The 18,749-nt window shown below is 35.0% G+C and overlaps 1 long non-coding RNA gene across 1 annotated transcript; it reads left to right on the forward strand.

Annotated features, from left to right (window-relative positions):
- Positions 1–11,989: 11,989 nt before the first annotated feature.
- On the forward strand, positions 11,990–18,026 carry LOC149808135 (uncharacterized). The gene is made up of 3 exons (XR_016419612.1): positions 11,990–12,081; positions 13,246–13,402; positions 16,623–18,026. It is a non-coding gene; the product is annotated as an uncharacterized LOC149808135 (long non-coding RNA).
- The last annotated feature ends 723 nt before the right edge of the window (positions 18,027–18,749 follow it).

Genomic DNA, 18,749 nt, shown 5'->3' on the forward strand with positions numbered 1-18,749 from the left:
AGTAGTACAGATTAATAAAGTCTGGCTGTCGCTAGGTTGTTGTTGTTGTAGGGTTTAACATTTTTCAGCACAAGATAGACTATACATGGAAGCCGGTCTAACTGGTGAAAGAGGAACCCTGGAAACCCCGGGAAGAACTACCGACCCACGAGAATCTACTGGCAAGTTTTCTCACGTACCCATGTTAGCCGATCCTAAGACTCGAACCCATTCAGACAGAGGTCAGATCGCAGTGATCCGGAACGGTGAGCACTTTAGACCACTCGGCCACTCGGGGGACCGATGTCACTAGGTAATACTGAGTAGTAACGTCTGTGTGACACTAGATGGTACAAAGTAGTACCGTCAGCATGACACTATGTAGTACTGGTTAGTACCGTCTGTGTTATGCTACGTAGTACTGATTAGTACCGTCTTTGTGACATAAGGTACTACTGATTAGTACCGTTTGTGTGATACTGGGTAGTACTAATTAGTACCGTCTGTATGACATAAGGTAGTACTGACTGTTACCGTCTGTGTGACATAAGATAGTACCGATTAGAATTGTCTGTGTGGCCCTAGGTAGTTCTGGTTAGTACCGTCTGTGTGACACTAGGAGGACTGGTAAGTACCTTCTGTACGCCAGTTTGTCTGATTTGCCACCGTTACCGTAACCGTCATGTCTTTCTATACTGCTGATCCACTGCCAATATTTAATACACAGCTATGGATATATCAATCAATTTTCGATGTTCTATATGTCATCCACTTTCATCAGACATCTATTAAACTAATTGCTGTTGCTATGTAAATTTTACCTGATGGTCTATCAACGGGATCTGTTTAGTGGCCAGTTCTACAGCATATTAGATTTGATAATCAGTGATCTTAACGGTGATACCAAGTTGTTTGTTGTTATTAAATTTTAGCGAACACACACACACACACACATATAGATTTTGCCGAATTAACTGACAGATGATCTTCCTTTAATACGAAAGCATGTCCTTGAAAATTTATTAAAATATTCTTGCTTGTAACCAACATATATCTGTTCCTACTTACATTCTATTTTAAGGAGTGTCAAAGTTAAAGGCTATAATTCTGTTTAAAATCTGTGAATTGGTACACAACAGTTCTGTTAGAGTTGGAACACTTGTGAAGGGGTTGTATTTTTGTTTTCACTTGTTTTTCAATCGACAGATTGGCTATAGAAGTCTTCATTATGAGTTATTTGAATAGAAACATTTAAATATGAAAGAAAATGTAAATATATTTAACTTTTATCAAATGACCACATAACAATTTATAGATTCCGCCCTGGACGTTAATTAAATCAAAACTTCATTACTTACCCCCCCCCCCCGCCTTATGGTGGCCACATTTTCTATAGAAGTTCCTTATCTCCACCGGACTTTTAGATATTATTATAATTACAACCGCTCATATTTTCTATTTATGTTGATATTGCGTCACGTGGTTATTTATGAGCAAGTCAAATACGGGATCACCTTCTCGCGGGAATCTTTCTGACTTCTTAGATTTCTTCTGTTGATTGTGTTCATATATCATCTTTGGCTCAGTTGCGTGTCCATATATATATGTGGGTGTGGGTGTGGGTGTGTGCGTGGTGTGTGTGAACCCTACACAAGCCTCTCCCTATAGTCTCTTTTGACATTCAAAGATGCTTTGTGCATTCGCATTGGAACATTCTGAACTTTATGGCCGAACAATACATATTTCCCTAAATCGTCGAAAGATTATACTTGTATTCGATTGAGAAGTGTAGTTTTGATTTGCTTTTGCTCTGACCAGTAGGCAAACAGTTGGATGGATCTAATTGTTATTTATCCCAGACCAAAATTCTGACTGCAAACGTCTGATTTTAAACTACAAAAGACTTTAACTTGTACAAAATCGAGATCGTTAATCAACACTGTTAAGGTATTCCTTCTAGACTAACATAGTCGTTGTTAACTGTACTGAGTGTTAACTGTACTGTGTACTGAGTGTTAACTGTACTGAGTGTTAACTGTACTGAGATATTGTAGTGCATAAAAACAGTGTTGTCGATAATTTCTCAGCGAGATCATTTTATTTTGTATTTATTTATTGTATGTAATAAATCTTCGTTGGCCTCAAAGCTTTTCTTTTCTAACCTATATTGCATAACAAGCTAAGGAAAAACCCCATACAATATTTGGCTCATGTGACGAATCAGGCAGCTGTGCGACATTTATTGAGCTTTTTGTGTGTGTTTTTTTGTGTGCTTGCTCTGCGTGTCGTATATCTTAGTCTATTTGCACTCCGTACGATGCTCTGCTGCTGTTTCATTCACTAATTGTCTTCAATGTGTAAGCCTCCGAACCTTTTTATTTTACTTACAATCTAGAAATTAGTAAGTGATCCAGTACTAAATGGTAACTTTGTTTCTGACAAGATGTGAGTGGTCCAAAACTTCTTTATGAAAATTATATACCAAAAAATATACGAAAATTCAAACTGTAAATACATGACAGTCGGGTTATAGCTCACTGAGTATTTCTGTATGTGAATGCGTATGCAGCATTAATGTATACTATGATTCATAAACAAGGATCTCTTAAAAAATATGGTGGTCCACATATGTTCTAGCATCTCTATAACTGCAGATACATTATTTGTCTAGAGTTTTCCTTCACTTAACTTACATATTCCTATATCACTACTACTACTACAACCACCAGCACCACCAATAATAATAATGATAATAATGACAATAATAATAATAATAATAATGTTAATAATGACAATAATAATAATAATAATAATAATAATAATAATAATAATAATAATAATAATAAATTTATAGAGAATTTATCGGGCTTATATAATTTTGCTTAAACGTGATGCTTGTTAAAATTACGTGATGAAATTAGAGGTATGATCGCAGTATCGACGTCTCCCTGATTTTCAACAAGTCTGTACCTTTGTAACCGGGAATAGATGTTAGTAATTTTCCTCTGTCACCATCCAAAATGTGTAACCATACACTGACATGTCACAAAAAGTCTATAGATATGCTAAATAAACTTGATCAAATTCTAAGCACATAAATAAATAAAATTAGTTCTCATTTGTAACAATTTTTTTCTGTAGAATGTTGCTCATTCCCCATTATTTTGTTCTCAACATTTCAATATGAACTTTGACAGTAGGGTCAACAGGAACACTTCGAAAATGTCTCATACTGAAGATGTGATCGTTTAGGAATGGATATCTTTCCGTCTAATATTAATTTATACTCAGATGACGATAATAACGGCAAGCAACGGAAATATGACGTGTCAAATTGGTTTAATTAAATCTGACAAATTGGTCACTTATTTCATTTTCGCGCGTCTGAGGAGCTGCACAGAATTAAGTAGCATGGAATGACTCCGGTAATCACATAAGAGCTGTGACTTCGCTCCTGTTATAAGCGAATGGTTGAGAAAGGTTAATCAATCAGAGTTTGAATGAGGAACCAGTCTGCTTTAGCAAAAATGATGTTCCATTCAGATGCGAATAAATTCTAATCAATGTTAAGTCGGGGTGGGGGTATATCGATCAAGACAAGGTCGTTAGATCTCTTGTCTATTATGATAGCATTTTCTCTTGTTTAATGAGATTAGTAACGGGAAATGTTTGCTAATGATCATCTTATTTCAAATAAAAATGGATTTCCTTTAATTGTTTCGTTTCATAAGAATATGATTGAATAATCTGAACACATGAAACAAAACGTTTTCTTATGTTGAATACTGTCTTTTTATTGATATAGCGACAGCTGCGGTGCGTAGAAATGTACGTGCCTCGATTCCTTTCACAGTCATTCGTAATTTTGCATATCTGTTTTGTAAAATCTTGAAATTCATTTAACATTTGCTTCTTGCAAAACTTACTGTATTTGTTTCATTATGGCTAAAGAGTATTGAAAACTGAACCTAAAGTCGTAAAAGTGGCGTTCCTTCAAAAACAGTGATTTCTCAAGGCGTCGGAATGAAAATGGGGTCCCATGATAGGTTACATATATTAATACTCTAATTCAATCACTCACAAAACAATACACGCGAATACACACATCATCATCAACTTCAAATACGCTGAAGCGCTAAATGGCAACATTGAAATGGAGCGAACATTAAGCGTATTTGTCTAATCACAAAACATTTCATATTTTACACCTAGTTAGCAGAATTAGGCAGGATATTATTGTCTCACATTTCTGCGTGTGTATGTTGTATTTTCTAGTGTGTATGATCGTTACATTGTAGAACATTCAGAATATATATCTTTCATCACGTTATTAGTGCTCCACAAACATGACGTTTTGCAGTGTCGACCTACCTACAAGTACATATTCTCTGTGAGTGGGGATGGGTGTTCCTTTAAATGAATATTTGAAGGAAAATCCATTACAGATTAAGGGAGAATTTCAACATCGGGATCAGACTTTTGCGTCAGACACGAGCCGCAACATTCTATCCTTAGGATGAAATATTCATGTCTAGCATCTAAGATGCCTACGATAATGTTATTAATCTTCTATCATGTGACTGCTGTCCTTTATCACGTGACCCTCTAGTATGATCTTAGCACACACAAATCGGCCAAATTCCATAATTTCAATCATCACATTCGTGTCACAGTAATCTAGATAAACATTAATTGAAACACATTTACACTCGAAAACTTGCAGATGCTGTTGTCAATGTCCTGTAAACAGGACGTATTGTCCTGATCGACCACGCTACATGTATATAATCTGTAGTGCGGTTTCGAGTCTAAAAGTTGTTATTGTCGTTGTTAATTTATTTAAACAGTCATGTTCTCATTATTATGTATGACATGATTGTTTCTAGATCAGAGATAAATCCAGAAGTATACCATTATTATTTGTCTGTAGTGTTGAATCACCGAGACAAAAAATGAACTTTTTTGTGTGCTGTTCACATTGGTTTTATTGTCCAGCTACGTCAAGTGTATGGTTTCGGATGCTTTGTGTCGAGTACCTTGATGGCTTATGCAACTGTTCTTTGATGACTAATATGTGTTGACGCGTCATCTTAAACGTGCATTGAATCGTATAGTGTAAAACTCTTCAGTATTAACTTCACACAGTTTCGACTTGGATCCTTATTTTTTGTTCAGCAATGTGAGATAAAATACGTCTTTATTTCTTGCTGTTGGTTACAATATTAAACCCTTGGAATCATAATCTTGCGTCAGACTAGTTCTTTCTAATTCTTTATTAACATTTGCACACTATTAGTAATAAAATATATAGTAGTCAGTGGCGTAACTACCGTGGTGGCAGGTACAGCCATGCTGTAGGATCCGACCGTCTTGGGGGCCCGGTCCAACCAGGGAAAAGAAATTAGAGTAAAGACGGGGCCTGGTAGAAAACGTTTGTTGTGGGGCCAGTGATGAGATAGTTACGCCACTGGAAGTAGTAATAGGCTAGTTTAACTTCACATTGCATCACATTCTGCTAAGTCACGGGCATGGGGTGGAGTGGTGTTTAAAGCGGGGTCTTTGCGATCAAGATAGGATAGCATCAGGCGAGTGACTATTAACTACACACCAATCAGAGATACGGTATGTATCTGGAATAACGTCAAAGACTACGATAGGACTCCATGGGCAGTATAGAGAAGGAGTCCTTAAACGACGAAAGGGGTTATATTTGAGTGTAAAGTTACCGACGGCGTTGATTAGGAGACTGTCGATTATGGCTTCGACAGACAGATTTTTGTTTTGTTTCCGGTTGCTCTCAACATCGATCTGACTCGTCTAGGCTAAACGGATCTGACAAGATGCGACTAAGTTCATGGTCCTTACCTCACATTGTGGGGATATCATATCACCCCACACTTGACAGACGTTTTACGAGAAATGTTCTTCAGCGTCTCAGAAGTAGAACTGGTCAGCTCATGAAAGTCAGCAGCCTACACCAACGGACCCTATCTAAAAGAATGGCACTATCATCACAATAAATGGACAGCGACTACGGCTGATAATCTGTCTGAGAACCCAGACAGGCTAGCCCAATATTTTGATAAGATCTGCACCACCTTCGATCGACCTTGGACTTGGAGCGCCTTTGTTGGCATCGCTGATGTCAACCACGACATAAAGCAGTTGTATCAGCCACTCACGTGTAATTCTTGGGCGTGGATCTATGCCCAGTGCCAGATTACCAAATAGGCAGAGTAGGCATCGGCCTATCGGCCCCACGCCTTTTAGGGGCCCCTCGACAACGGATCAAAATAGTATTGATTTGATCCTGAAAGAAAATTACAATCAAGCTTTCTTCAGTTGTTTCCAAAAGAAAAGAAAAGAAAAATGAATAAAAGAAACGAAAACATTACATTAAAGACTCCTTAGAGAAAATACTGTCTTAATGTAATGCACAAAATTAACAATTTAAAGTACATAAACCATAGGCATCAGGTTCACATTACAGTTTGTCTCTTAAAAGCTCATCTTCTGTCAGCTGTCAGTAATGATGGCCATCTCCATCTAACGGCCGACGTGCACACTACTTAGTTCAATGTTATCCCACCAGAGCGCGCGCACGAGAAACCTCCAGAAACGAAGTTTTCTGTGCGTTAGTGTGTCGCGAGTTCCCGCCGACTCCAGATCCTAATAGACTATTCGCGAAAAGAAGCTTCGAATTTATAGGTGTCTCATGATCACGAACGCTACTGGTGAACGAACCTTTTCGAAGTTAAAACTGATGAAAAGTTGTCATCGATCTCCAATGACACAAGAACGACTGAACTCAATTGCCATGATGGCCACTGAATACGACGTCTTGCAAAAGGTAGACTTCCAAGATATCCTGAAAGATTTCACCACACAAAATTTGAGGAAAGTGAATGTTTAAAGTTTTGTTTGCTTATTGAAATTATTTATTTTAAAATTTTTGTTTAATAATATTGTGTAATATTGTTTGATATTTAATAATTTTTATTTATTAAAATAAAATGTTAATTTGTTTAATAACATTAATAATTGTTAATATTTGTTTTATGTAATAAAATTCTTTTATTAAAATTGTTGGTTGGTAAAATTCAGGTTTAATCCGGTTCTGTCTATGCCCTTACCTCGAAAAGGGCTGTACTGTGGAATGTACAGCTTTACTTTCTCTCACTGCACTTGCCGCTTACCTGAGCCCATGTCTGTAAACATTTCCAAACATCTCGGATTCAGCGTATGTGGGTATGTGAGAAAACTTGCCAGTAGCTTCTGGTGGGTCGGTGGTTCTTTCCGGGGTTTTCCCGGGTTCTTCCTCCACCACTAATACTGGCGGCCATGTATGGTCTATCGTGTGCTGAAAAACGGTGTTAAGCCCTACAACAACAACAACAACAACAACAACATTTCCTAACACTCTTAGGATTTTACTATGATCTTATCAACCAGTTTCTCTCGAAGTTATCGGGTAACAGCGCCACTTCTGCTAATAAGTATGTTCGCATGAAGATAACTTCCTATTCTATAATTCTATAACTAAGCCTAGATGCTCAGGTTAAGCTTAGTATGTATGTATACATGTATGTATGTATGTATGTATGTATGTATGTATGTATGTATGTATGTATGTATGTATGTATGTATGTATGTATGTATGTATGTATGCCTGTATGTGTGTGTTGTATGTTCAGAGGAAAACAATTTCAATAGCGTTATGAAAATACAACAATAACAACAACAACAACAGCAATAATAATAATAAGAAGAAGAAGAAGAAAGAAAAATATGAACACAGTATATAGGTAATTTAGGTCGATAATCTTGCCCTTCATATGTATATTCAATTTATTCGATATTTTCATATGTTCATTCTAAAAAGGCATCCGTTATGAGCAAGTGTTCACTCTAAACCTGTGTCCGTTATGATCAGTTATCCATGTGGGCATTGTTCAAGATTATAACGACTCCTGAAAAGTGAATTAGTTAAATATTCGATACTCACACTTAACTCTTCCTTTGCCAAGAGAAAAGCTGGCCGACGTTTTTCCTACTGTTCATCTCCAAGCCGATTTTGCTAGAAATAGGAAAGACATACCAAGGTGTTATGTGTTGTACACAAAGTACAAGTGTGTACAGGAGAACATTCGCAGGATCATTACCTTGCTAGAAATAAGAGATATACAAGGTGATGTGTTTTATTGAATGTCAATTACAAAACTGTATAGGAGAACATTCGCAGCATAAATAGCTTTCGCGATGATGCAAATGTTCCCAGGTAATATAGTCCATTCTTATCCCTGAGATTAAACCAGGCGAACCAAAATTAATTATACTATCCTCAGTTCAGCTTATATCTATAACTGATTCTCCTTTCATAAATGATAATGTGAAGACGAATTGAAAATAAATATAAACAAAAATTAATACATCTGCGGATTTTCCCGCTCAAGTCTGGATTACAGGATCTGCACGTGTAGCCCTGTAGCCACGTCAGTCAGTGCATAACGTCCTGTTTGCGGGGAAACAAACTTCAACTGCTGAAATTTTTAGGATGCGAATACAGTTATTGTTTATAAATAATGGAAGTTTTGCTAGTTTGTGTGCACTATGATCGCAGTAGAACATCACTAGATTAAAAGCAACAGTCACGTGATGAAAGAGATGTTCCCCACAGTTCTTGTACACTAGAAAACACGATTATACCAACATCTGAGTGTAAGAAAATGATTCTCCCCATTCGAGTTTCAGCAGGAAATCCCTATATAAATTGAAAACGGATGTGAGACTCATTTCGCTCATAACAATATTGTCAACTAAATTGCTAATTTCCTGACTTAATTAGTTTTGTTTAATTATTATTTTGCTTAGATACTGACCAAAAAGAGCTGAAATTTAAAATGTATTTAATGGATACAGCTTTTAGCAAATGAAGGTACAAATTAAAAATTATCAATCTGCGTGAAGCAGCTGAGGAAGCATAAAAAAGCCAACTATTGCTTGATAATTAAGTCTGAAAACCAGTCTGACTTGATTAGAATCGCCTTTGTAGTTTCAAATGTGATAATGAGACTTTAAGGCATTTACCAATATCGCAGTTAATTTAAAAGCATCAAACACATACCGTACGTGGTTATGTATCAGTGAAGATTCTCAGGTAAGAATTTATTTTTATATTTTGAGGCGCATTTCAGTCAGTGCAATGTCTTTTGTTTGAATCTTTGATGATATCCGTGAATCATAATATATGTTACTTAGCAACGTTAAATGGAGCTATTTCAGTATTTGTCGTCTCAGTCCACGTGTTTATGATGGTACACCGCCTTGACAACGCACGAGGAGGAAATCGATCGACCGAGGTGTGGCTTTTAATCTGCGTTAACATAAATGCAATACAGATTGAGTGTTTAATCTTTTTTTAGCATTTGCTAATGGTAATTAATATTGGTAAACAGGAGTGACTTTCGAGCAATCCAAAATAAAATGTTTCAAAAACCTTTTTATTCAGTAATTTACTGACAATTAACACCTGTTATGCTAATATGAACAGTTGTTCCTTGATTGGAACACATACTTTCCCTCTGGTTTATATAATAAAAGCTATGGTTTTGAACAGGCAAGAAATTGTATAGATCTTTTTTTTTTTAAATTTACTCTTAGACCACCTTAGTTAATATTCGTCGTGAAAATTAAGCCTTGTGCTTCAACTAAATTCAATACACTATTCGAGTTCTCTTTGAATAGGTGAAACTCTTTGATCCCAAACAGAAAATGCAAATTCGTTGTTAAGTTTTTCAGCTACTTGGATTAAAACCAAATATCAGAGAACCTTTGCGATTACATGCAAAAGAAACACAAACTGAGAACAATTTTCAATACCTGTAAATTTAAGGACACTATCATGGCCTGTGCAATAAGGACACAAATAAGTAAATTTATATATGTTTGCGTGACATTTAATACCTTTTCACGAGTCTACATGCTTATCTTGGTTTTCAAAAATTATAAATCTTCTCCTAATTTGTCTTGAAGGAAGGACACCTCTTGAAAGATAAATAAATATTCAGTGCCTCTACATATTATAAGTAACTAAACATAACATAACCTCGTCTTCATTGTAAAACCAACTGTATAACACACACATTATACCAGTTATGCCTTTTTTAAGGCACGACAAAGGCTTAGGAAGTTATGATTGTATCGTTGATTTCTTCGTACGCAAAATCTTAACATTTATTAATTAATGTGACACCATTCCAACTCTCTATGAATAGGTTTCCTCGTACTTCCGATGAGCTAAGACAAATTGTACTGTTTTAGATTTAAGAATTATTAAATTATTGATTGACTTCTTTTAATTAATTGATATTAAAAATCATCTGATATATAATCCAGTTAGCTACGGTATATAATTCACTGTGGCATGTTAACAGTGGGATGAATGTTTCGTGCCCAAAGAAAACGATTTGGAAATCATAGTAATAGAAAGATAATGCCATATGTACGAACAATACATGAGTTATGACTGCATACAATTAGAAAAAGATACATAGCCACAGAAAATACACACTACGTCTTCCTTGTGGTTGAAAATACCGTACATGAATGCTCATTTGGGGAGGATTGAAGGATTGAGCAGTATTTTATTACTTTTGTATCATGCAGTATCCTATATTTATCATCCTTTATCTTCGCACACATTAAGTTTAATCGTAACAGGCTCCCGTTTCGTAAAATAACGGTTGCTTTTCCTCTTTATTAAATATGTATGTATTCACTTCTCTTCTAGAAATGTTTTATTTTTGCAATAATATATGGAAAAAGGAAACAAATATCAAAGCCCAAACAATTTTTTATTTTCCAAGACAGTTCAAAGTCAAAAGCTAATACTCAATCCTAATAAAATGCTGGTGACAGACTGTACGAACACTTTTCTATCTGGCAAACCTGAACATCCAACTGAGCAAAATTTGAACTATTGTTTTAAAAGTACCTTAAGAATACGAGCCGTTGTAACTAATGTTTATTTTTTAGATTCTAAATATAAAGACAGTCTTGTTATTATTGACATTACTCTTTCTCAGTCTGTATAATGTCAAGCTGATGGTGACGTAGGTGTATTATATAATAGATATTATTCCTTCCGAATCAGGGCCCAGCAAACATAGAGGCCAAGGGCGAAAAGCTTAATGGATGGGCATCAAAGTGATGGAAGTGAAAAATAAATTTTTTTTGGGGGGGGGGGATGGGCGAGATTGATACTCCAAAGTTATTGTTCACTTAAGGCACCATAGACCCTTGGGCCGGACCTGTTCTTAACATCATTATTTACTTGCCTTGGATTTCTCTTCTTTTTTGTACTTGCCTTGGATATCCCTCTTCTCTTTCCTCCTTTCCGCAGACCTTTATTCTTAATTATCAGCATATCTTATTGTTGGTACTGTTAATGTTTGCCTTTTTATTTTTATTTGTTTTTATTTTTATTTGATTGTTTTAAGCTGATTTTCATTATTCATTAACTTGTACCACTATATTTTATGGGCAACCCGTTTTGCATAAATCAGCATATAAAATATACTTCAACTAGGTCCAAATCAGTTTGTACTTTCTACAACTTCTGCACAAATACAAGTTATGTGCTGCCAAGCATGCCACTTAGATACGATTCGTGGAGAGCTTTGGTTGATAGCGGTTAATTTGTGGAAAATATTCAAAGCACAACGTAGTCAAATTTAGATTTTACAACGAACGGCTGCTAAGGAAGTTTTGTTTACGAATTTATTTCCCTATATGAAAACATATGTGTGCAAAATAATCGGAATACAGCAAATGCGAATCAGTCATGAAATGTTCATGCTCTAATGTCAGTGCAACACGTGCAGATTAAATTGATGCAATCAAGCAAAAGCATGCAATTTAGACCTGAACACAACTGAATCGTTCACGATATAACGGCAGGTGACTTGGATTATGCCCTATTCATTCGAGGAATGTAGCCATAGGGTTTCCAATTGATGTTTAGTATCTGCATTTGACAGTCAATACTGGTGAATCAAAGAGACAACTACAGTGGGATTATAACGCGATTCACTTTGCAAAAAGGTTTCAAATTATTATTTATTCTTATATATTTCAAATCTATGGAGGTGGACATTGCTCTGAACACCACCGACATGGTATATGCTTGAAATAAGATTTATAAGAGGACTGTTTGCCAGTTCTTCATGGACCAAAATTTTACATGCGAATTTTGTGTCGGGTTTATGTGCTTGATTAATCGTTTTGTATTCAATCTGCAGACTCTCCTTCTGAAATTCTTAAATCTTCTTGATGGCTAACAATTATTTTAACACACACACACACACACACACACACACACACACACAGAGAACAAGAACGAACACCAGATTTTCCAATTCGAATATTAGTGCCACGTGTTCTTTTTTCCTTTTCTTTTTATTTTTGGGGAGTGGGGTGGGGGCTACTTTGGCATTGTCAACTCTCACAACCGCCAAGGTGCATTGAAAATACTGTGAACTCTGTCATCTAAACATCGAAATCTAATCATATTTTCTTTGGTGGGAGCAGTTTGGGTAAGTTTTCTTTAAATAAATGCGGGTGTTATTTTTCGTGTTTATCATAAAATTAAGTGTACATGTATTCAAAATGCCGTTGAGTGACTTCCGGTACAAAGGGCAGCCACTCTCGACTACTTGTTTTATTGAATGTCAAGACTATCTATAATAAATGTGTAGGAAGTAAAACATTTTCAAAATGAAAATCGCACAAATTGATTTTAGATATACACAGTCGTGTACGCAATTATTTCCTAATTTTATCGTGTAAAAATTCCAAAGACTGAATTATAAATACTGTAAAAATGTAATCAAAACGTGCTAGATTCCCAGTGAAGCTACTTTTCTGAAAGAATTTGTTGACTTTTTCTTTAATATAACCTTGTTCTATACTGTGTATTTTTATGCCTAGCAGTGAAAAGGCAACTTTCAGTTTGACTTGTCATAAAAGTTGATACTAATTTATTCCCTTTCAGGATAAATAATAACTACCAATCAGAATGGTCCTATTCATTGCGTAACATACCACATAATATATATATATATATATATATATATATATATATATATATATATATATATATATATATATATATATATATATATATATATATATATATATATATATATATATATATATATATAAAATCCTCAAGGTTGAGTTGTTGTAGGGTTTAACACTATTTTCCAGCACAAGATAGGCTATACATGACGGCCAGTATAAATGGTGAAGGAAGAACCCAGAAAAGAACGACCGACCCACGAGAAGCTACTGGCATGTTTTCTCACGTACCCGCATTAGCCGAGCCTCAGACTCAAACCCACGCAGACAGGCTCCTATCCTCAAGGTACTATGTGTTTTAGAATAAATTTGTTACCACTCAACAAGTCCAGCGAACATAATATAAATAAATCACGATTTAATCTCAGATTCTTTCAAAAGCTGCATATGAACTGAAGAATCCTAATATGGTGTTTTAATTCTCTTACATAGTCTCTATGTGGGCTTCAAATTAACAAAATCAGAAGCACTAACAAGATTTTCTAATATTTAAATCATTTAATTGTGAAATAATTTACAGTCATGTTTTGACGGTCTAAAATTATTGAGCCAATCAACACCTATGTGCGTGTATGACATCTCTAAAGGACTAATGCACTCGTAGTATCATGTAATGTTTTCGTGACCTCCATTAAAATTAATGTGTGACGTATTTTACCGAAATAGTTGTTTACTTGACCTTGGCAACAATATTTCTTGATTTTGAATGAAATTCTACACGTATTCACATGTACGTGTACTCTAATACAAGCCAGCCACTAAATTTAAAGAATTAAAATATAAACGTCATAAACCAAAATGACTTAAAAACTACATTATAAATTAATATATAATACAGATATCCACAAGTCTCGTTTAAACAGGCCCCTTGAGCTATTGTATTTATTGTTTATCTTTATTCTTGCCGGTGTCAAGGCTAGCAATTGTCCAGAGGAAACAAAATCACATTTTTTCATATTGTAGTGAATGTATGGAACTCTGTAGCGCAGCAGATGCAGCAGTTCATGCGGACGTGTTTACCTGAATACCACCTTCATACACTTTTGTGTTTATTTTTTTCTTTCTTGAAAATACAACGTTGCTGAAGATGGAGGTTAAAGTAACTGATTCAAAAACTAACAAAAATCTTTAGTTTAGTTTAAAAAAAAAACAAATAGGAAACAAAACAGATGGAAGAAGCTCCTTTTGTTGGACATGACGAAAACTGAAACTTGTAATGTTATTTCTTTTTAATTATAGGCCCCGTAATGTTAGTTTAAATAACATGTTAGTTCAGGATGAACGATATGGTAAGAAGCGCCCTACATTGATTTGTGATGATGTAAATGAAGACAAGTATCAAACATTACAAACACGGTCGTATAGTAATTTGATACAGTTTGGATTAAACAGATTCTTATGCAGAATATTACGATTATATGGTCTTAAACTAAGTAATAGAATAAAATCGAAAAACCAACATATTTTTTGTTGTTGCAAAATGCAGCAATTATGTATTTATATAGAATACAAAGTGAAAATCTAGAAAGAACTTACGTTATTGCGAATCAAATCCCAAATAGTCCAAAAGGTTCTATCACTAGTCCTAATGAATAAATTCTAACTAAATTCCAGTGGATTTTGAATTAAGATCCAGAACTGAAAACGTTGATGTACTTGTAGTCTTCAATGTACTAATGAAGCCTGGAGATGTACTTACGGTATTCCAATTAATCTCAATAATATAATCCAAGATGTGTTTGTCTGAATTCATTATAATTCCAAATTCATTATAATTCCAAATTAATATTTCTGTCCAAAAATATTATTTAAGAGCACTTGTTATTTCCAGTGAATAATGATTTGATTAAATAAATTCTACCCAAATGAAACACAACAATAAGACTTATTTCTACTTGAAGATGTTATTACATGAACTAACACTTTTCCAAGTTAAGAAAAGTATAAACCCCTCACAATTACCATTTTTTTGAAATACCATGACTTAATGGATTTTTCCAATCTAGAACATTCGAAGTTGTTTACAAGATAAAATCGGTTTCTAAAATTATAATAAAGATGTAATAAACATCAGGTAGACTCTGTATTTTTTATGGAGAATACCAATGTCCTAGATAATGATCATAATATTTAACCCACACTCCCTGAAAAATAATAACTATATTTTATTTGTTTACAAAATAAAAACAACATCAGTGTCTTTATTCAGGTAAAACTTCAACTTGATTTTTGACAAGGCCAAGTCCAAAATAATATCATCCATAGTATATAATGAATTAAGAAATATCAAACAATTCAAATGAAATATGCAAAACAAAAGTTACTAAAAACTGGCCAAACGCAAAAATAACAATAATAAAAACTTGTAAGATAAATTCATTTATAAATTATAATATATTTTATTATAATATTTGCTGAAATGGTTTAAAACAAGTTACTCTTTTAATTTTATGATACCATGAGTCGTGGTGGCTGTACATTTCACGTAATGTACGCAGGGATGGATGCAGGAATAAATTTTGAAGCTGCAGACACTTGTATATTGATTGGAAGCGTTATAATGAAAGTTAAACCACGGAATGATTTTTTTAATGATTATGCAAGTAAATTAAAAATTAACTAATTAATTCCATGCACTTGAGCGCAGGATGAACTATATTTTTAATACAAGGAAAGAAAGATGTAAAATATTTTGTTCATTGGAAAATACTTCTAAAAAGAGTTTTTTTTAGCAAAGGTAGGAGACGATTTAGGCACGGCAAAGGTAGGAGACTATTTAGACATAGCAAAGGAAGTAGACGATTTAGGCACATCAAAGGTAGGAAACTATTTAGGCATAGCAAAGGTAGAATATTATTTAGACATAGCAAAGAAAGTAGACGATTTAGGCGCAGCAAAGGTAGGAGACTATTTAGGCATAGCAAAGGTTGGATACTATTTAGACATAGCAAAGGAAGTAGACGATTTAGGCACAGCAAAGGCAGGAGACTATTTAGGCATAGAGAAGGTAGGAGTCTATTTGGACATAGCAAAGGTAGCAGTCTATTCAGGCATAGCACAAGTCAGGAGACTATTTAGATATAGCGAAGGACGTTACAATATTTAGGTATAGCTACGGAGACTATCTAGGAATAGCAAAGTTAGGTGACTATTTGGGCACAGAAAAGGTAGGAGATTATTTAGACATTGAAGACTGTAATATGATAATATAGAATAAGCTGTCCACACATTAAATAGTCTCCTACCTTTGCTGCGCCTAAATCTATTCACATATTTTATTTTAAAGTGGTTGGGTCTGACTTCGGTCAAATTTTCAATGTAGCAACAAATAACAGCGTATGAATGTTCATGCTGCCAAATCCAACTTCATGCTTTGCTTTATGTGTCAAAATCTATCATAATTACAAAAGGCATTTTAATATTGCAAAGAAAAAAATATCTGCTTTTTACTATTTTTACCAAAGTTCGAATAACCGCACATGCCATGCTTTTTCCTTCATATTTAGGCATGCCAAGCAAGCACTGGGCGATTGCCCGATTGTCAACGCAGAATCAGGCTTAAGGTCATCATCCGATGTTAAAACAGGGATGTGCAGTGTTAGTTTTGTTAATCCTTAAAACCACCACGGTGTTTACAGGTCAACAAAAGAGCGAGTCATTGGGATATTATGGAGCAAAGACGGAAGGGTAGGCAGTGCTTTTAAGGTTTCTCAGGCATGGGCCAATCGGTATTGCAGCTCGTAAAAGTATGCAGTTTTCCTCCATGGATTCATCTGGAAAAATGAATTGGGCACGATTATCATCAAGCAGTTAATCAGTTCATCGTTTTTTGAAACTTGATCATCGATTAATCAAGTTTTTAAATAGAAAATTATGAAAAATGATTCATTTTCCCCATACTTTAAGTATCATATTGCCACATATTTGTGGAATTTGAATTTGGCATATTTTGGCTAATCTGATGATGCCTGGTTTATTGAACTAAAGCAAATGGATGTGAAAAATATGGACCGGTCAGTCAAGCTAAAAGCAAAAGTTTCGATTCTTGACATTATGCATATTTGGCTCCTTATCACCTTATTTTGGGAAGAATTAAGAGCATTGTGCATTTATGTCTATGTTATTGACTCAAACACGAGTCCATCCCATGCCAAATTCCATCATAAAAGCGGACACGGTAAAACAGTACTCCAAGATTGAGGTCACGCCGATTCAGGAAGCAAAGGAAGGGTTGAAACTAAAAAGGGACTTTTCTGTGTGTTACTTTATTTGACAAGAAACATAAAAATTTAGGAGCAAATTTGTGTACGTTTTGTTGGATATTTGTATAGTCCTACTGTCCTCTAACTATGTATTATTTCATGGCTAATGGCTGATGCAGAGTCTGAGAGGTACATGTCTTCTTGGAGCCCAGAGTGGTCGAGTGGTCTAAAGTGCTCACCGTTACGGATCACACCATCTCACCTCTGTCTGCGTGGGTTCGAGTCTAAGGCTCGGCTAACGTGGATACGTGAGAAAGCCTGCCAGTAGCTTCTCGTGGGTCGATGGTTCTTCCCAGAGTTTCCATGGTTGTTCCTCCACCAGTTAACTGGCCGCCATGTATAGCATATCTTGTGCTGAAAATTGACGTTAAACCCTACAACAACAACGACAACAACAACGTGTCTTCTTACCGATATGTTAGCCGGCCTTTGCGTTTTCATAGCAAAAAGCATAGAGTAAAATAACCTTAGAACGACGAGACTTTTGAGAAGTTGTATATTCTTAGGTCTTATCTCTTGCAATAGGGGCAACAATGCTCTTTCTTGCCCTTTCAGAATTATATAATTTGTAATCATTGATTAATTAGAAATCATTCAGCCTTAATCCCCCTTCCACAGAAATTAACTACTCATTAAAAGTTAACTGCGTCAAAATATAATTAATTCAAGAAATGTTTACAAATATAATTAACCCAGGTAAAGTATGCGTCTTGGGGGGATCGATTATTTATAGTTGTGGGTTTTTATTACTGTAAGTAAGGTGCCGTGCTAGTTGTAAAAAAGTTACATTTATCAATGCATTGGAAGAATTTGAAGACTAAGATGGCGTCTTTGGTGAGTTCAATATAACGTAAAATAAAATGTTAACGAACTTACAATTTTACACCCGAAACAATTCTTTCGATTTGATGCATATATTCTACAATAAACTATGGATCAGAAATACTGGGGTTTGTAGAATCCAAAGAATTGAGAAATTTACACCTCTAATTGCGGACAATTACTCTACAGGTAATCAGGAAGTCAAGCAATATTGCAGTACATGTATATGTCGAACTTGGGAGATATACAATTAAAATATTGGCGGTAAATTTGTATTTTGAAAATAACCTGCAAACTTTCGTTGCAGTCATGCAACAGGAATGTGAAATACTCATCACATAATAAAAATAAACAAAGGTTTTTTGGATATGGCTTGGAGAATATCAAGGACGACCAATCCTACAGCAGCTGAATCTTAATCATGCTTCGATAGTATCTAAAACAAAAACGACTTGATTGCTTTAACATGTTTCGTTTGTATCTAAAACAAAGAGTACTTGATTGTTTTAACATGCTTCGTTAGTATCTAAAACAAAAACGACTTGATTG

Source organism: Sinohyriopsis cumingii, chromosome 1 (assembly GCF_028554795.1).
Source record: "Sinohyriopsis cumingii isolate HCF-2022 chromosome 1, ASM2855479v2, whole genome shotgun sequence".
In the NCBI taxonomy this organism is placed as follows: domain Eukaryota; kingdom Metazoa; phylum Mollusca; class Bivalvia; order Unionida; family Unionidae; genus Sinohyriopsis; species Sinohyriopsis cumingii.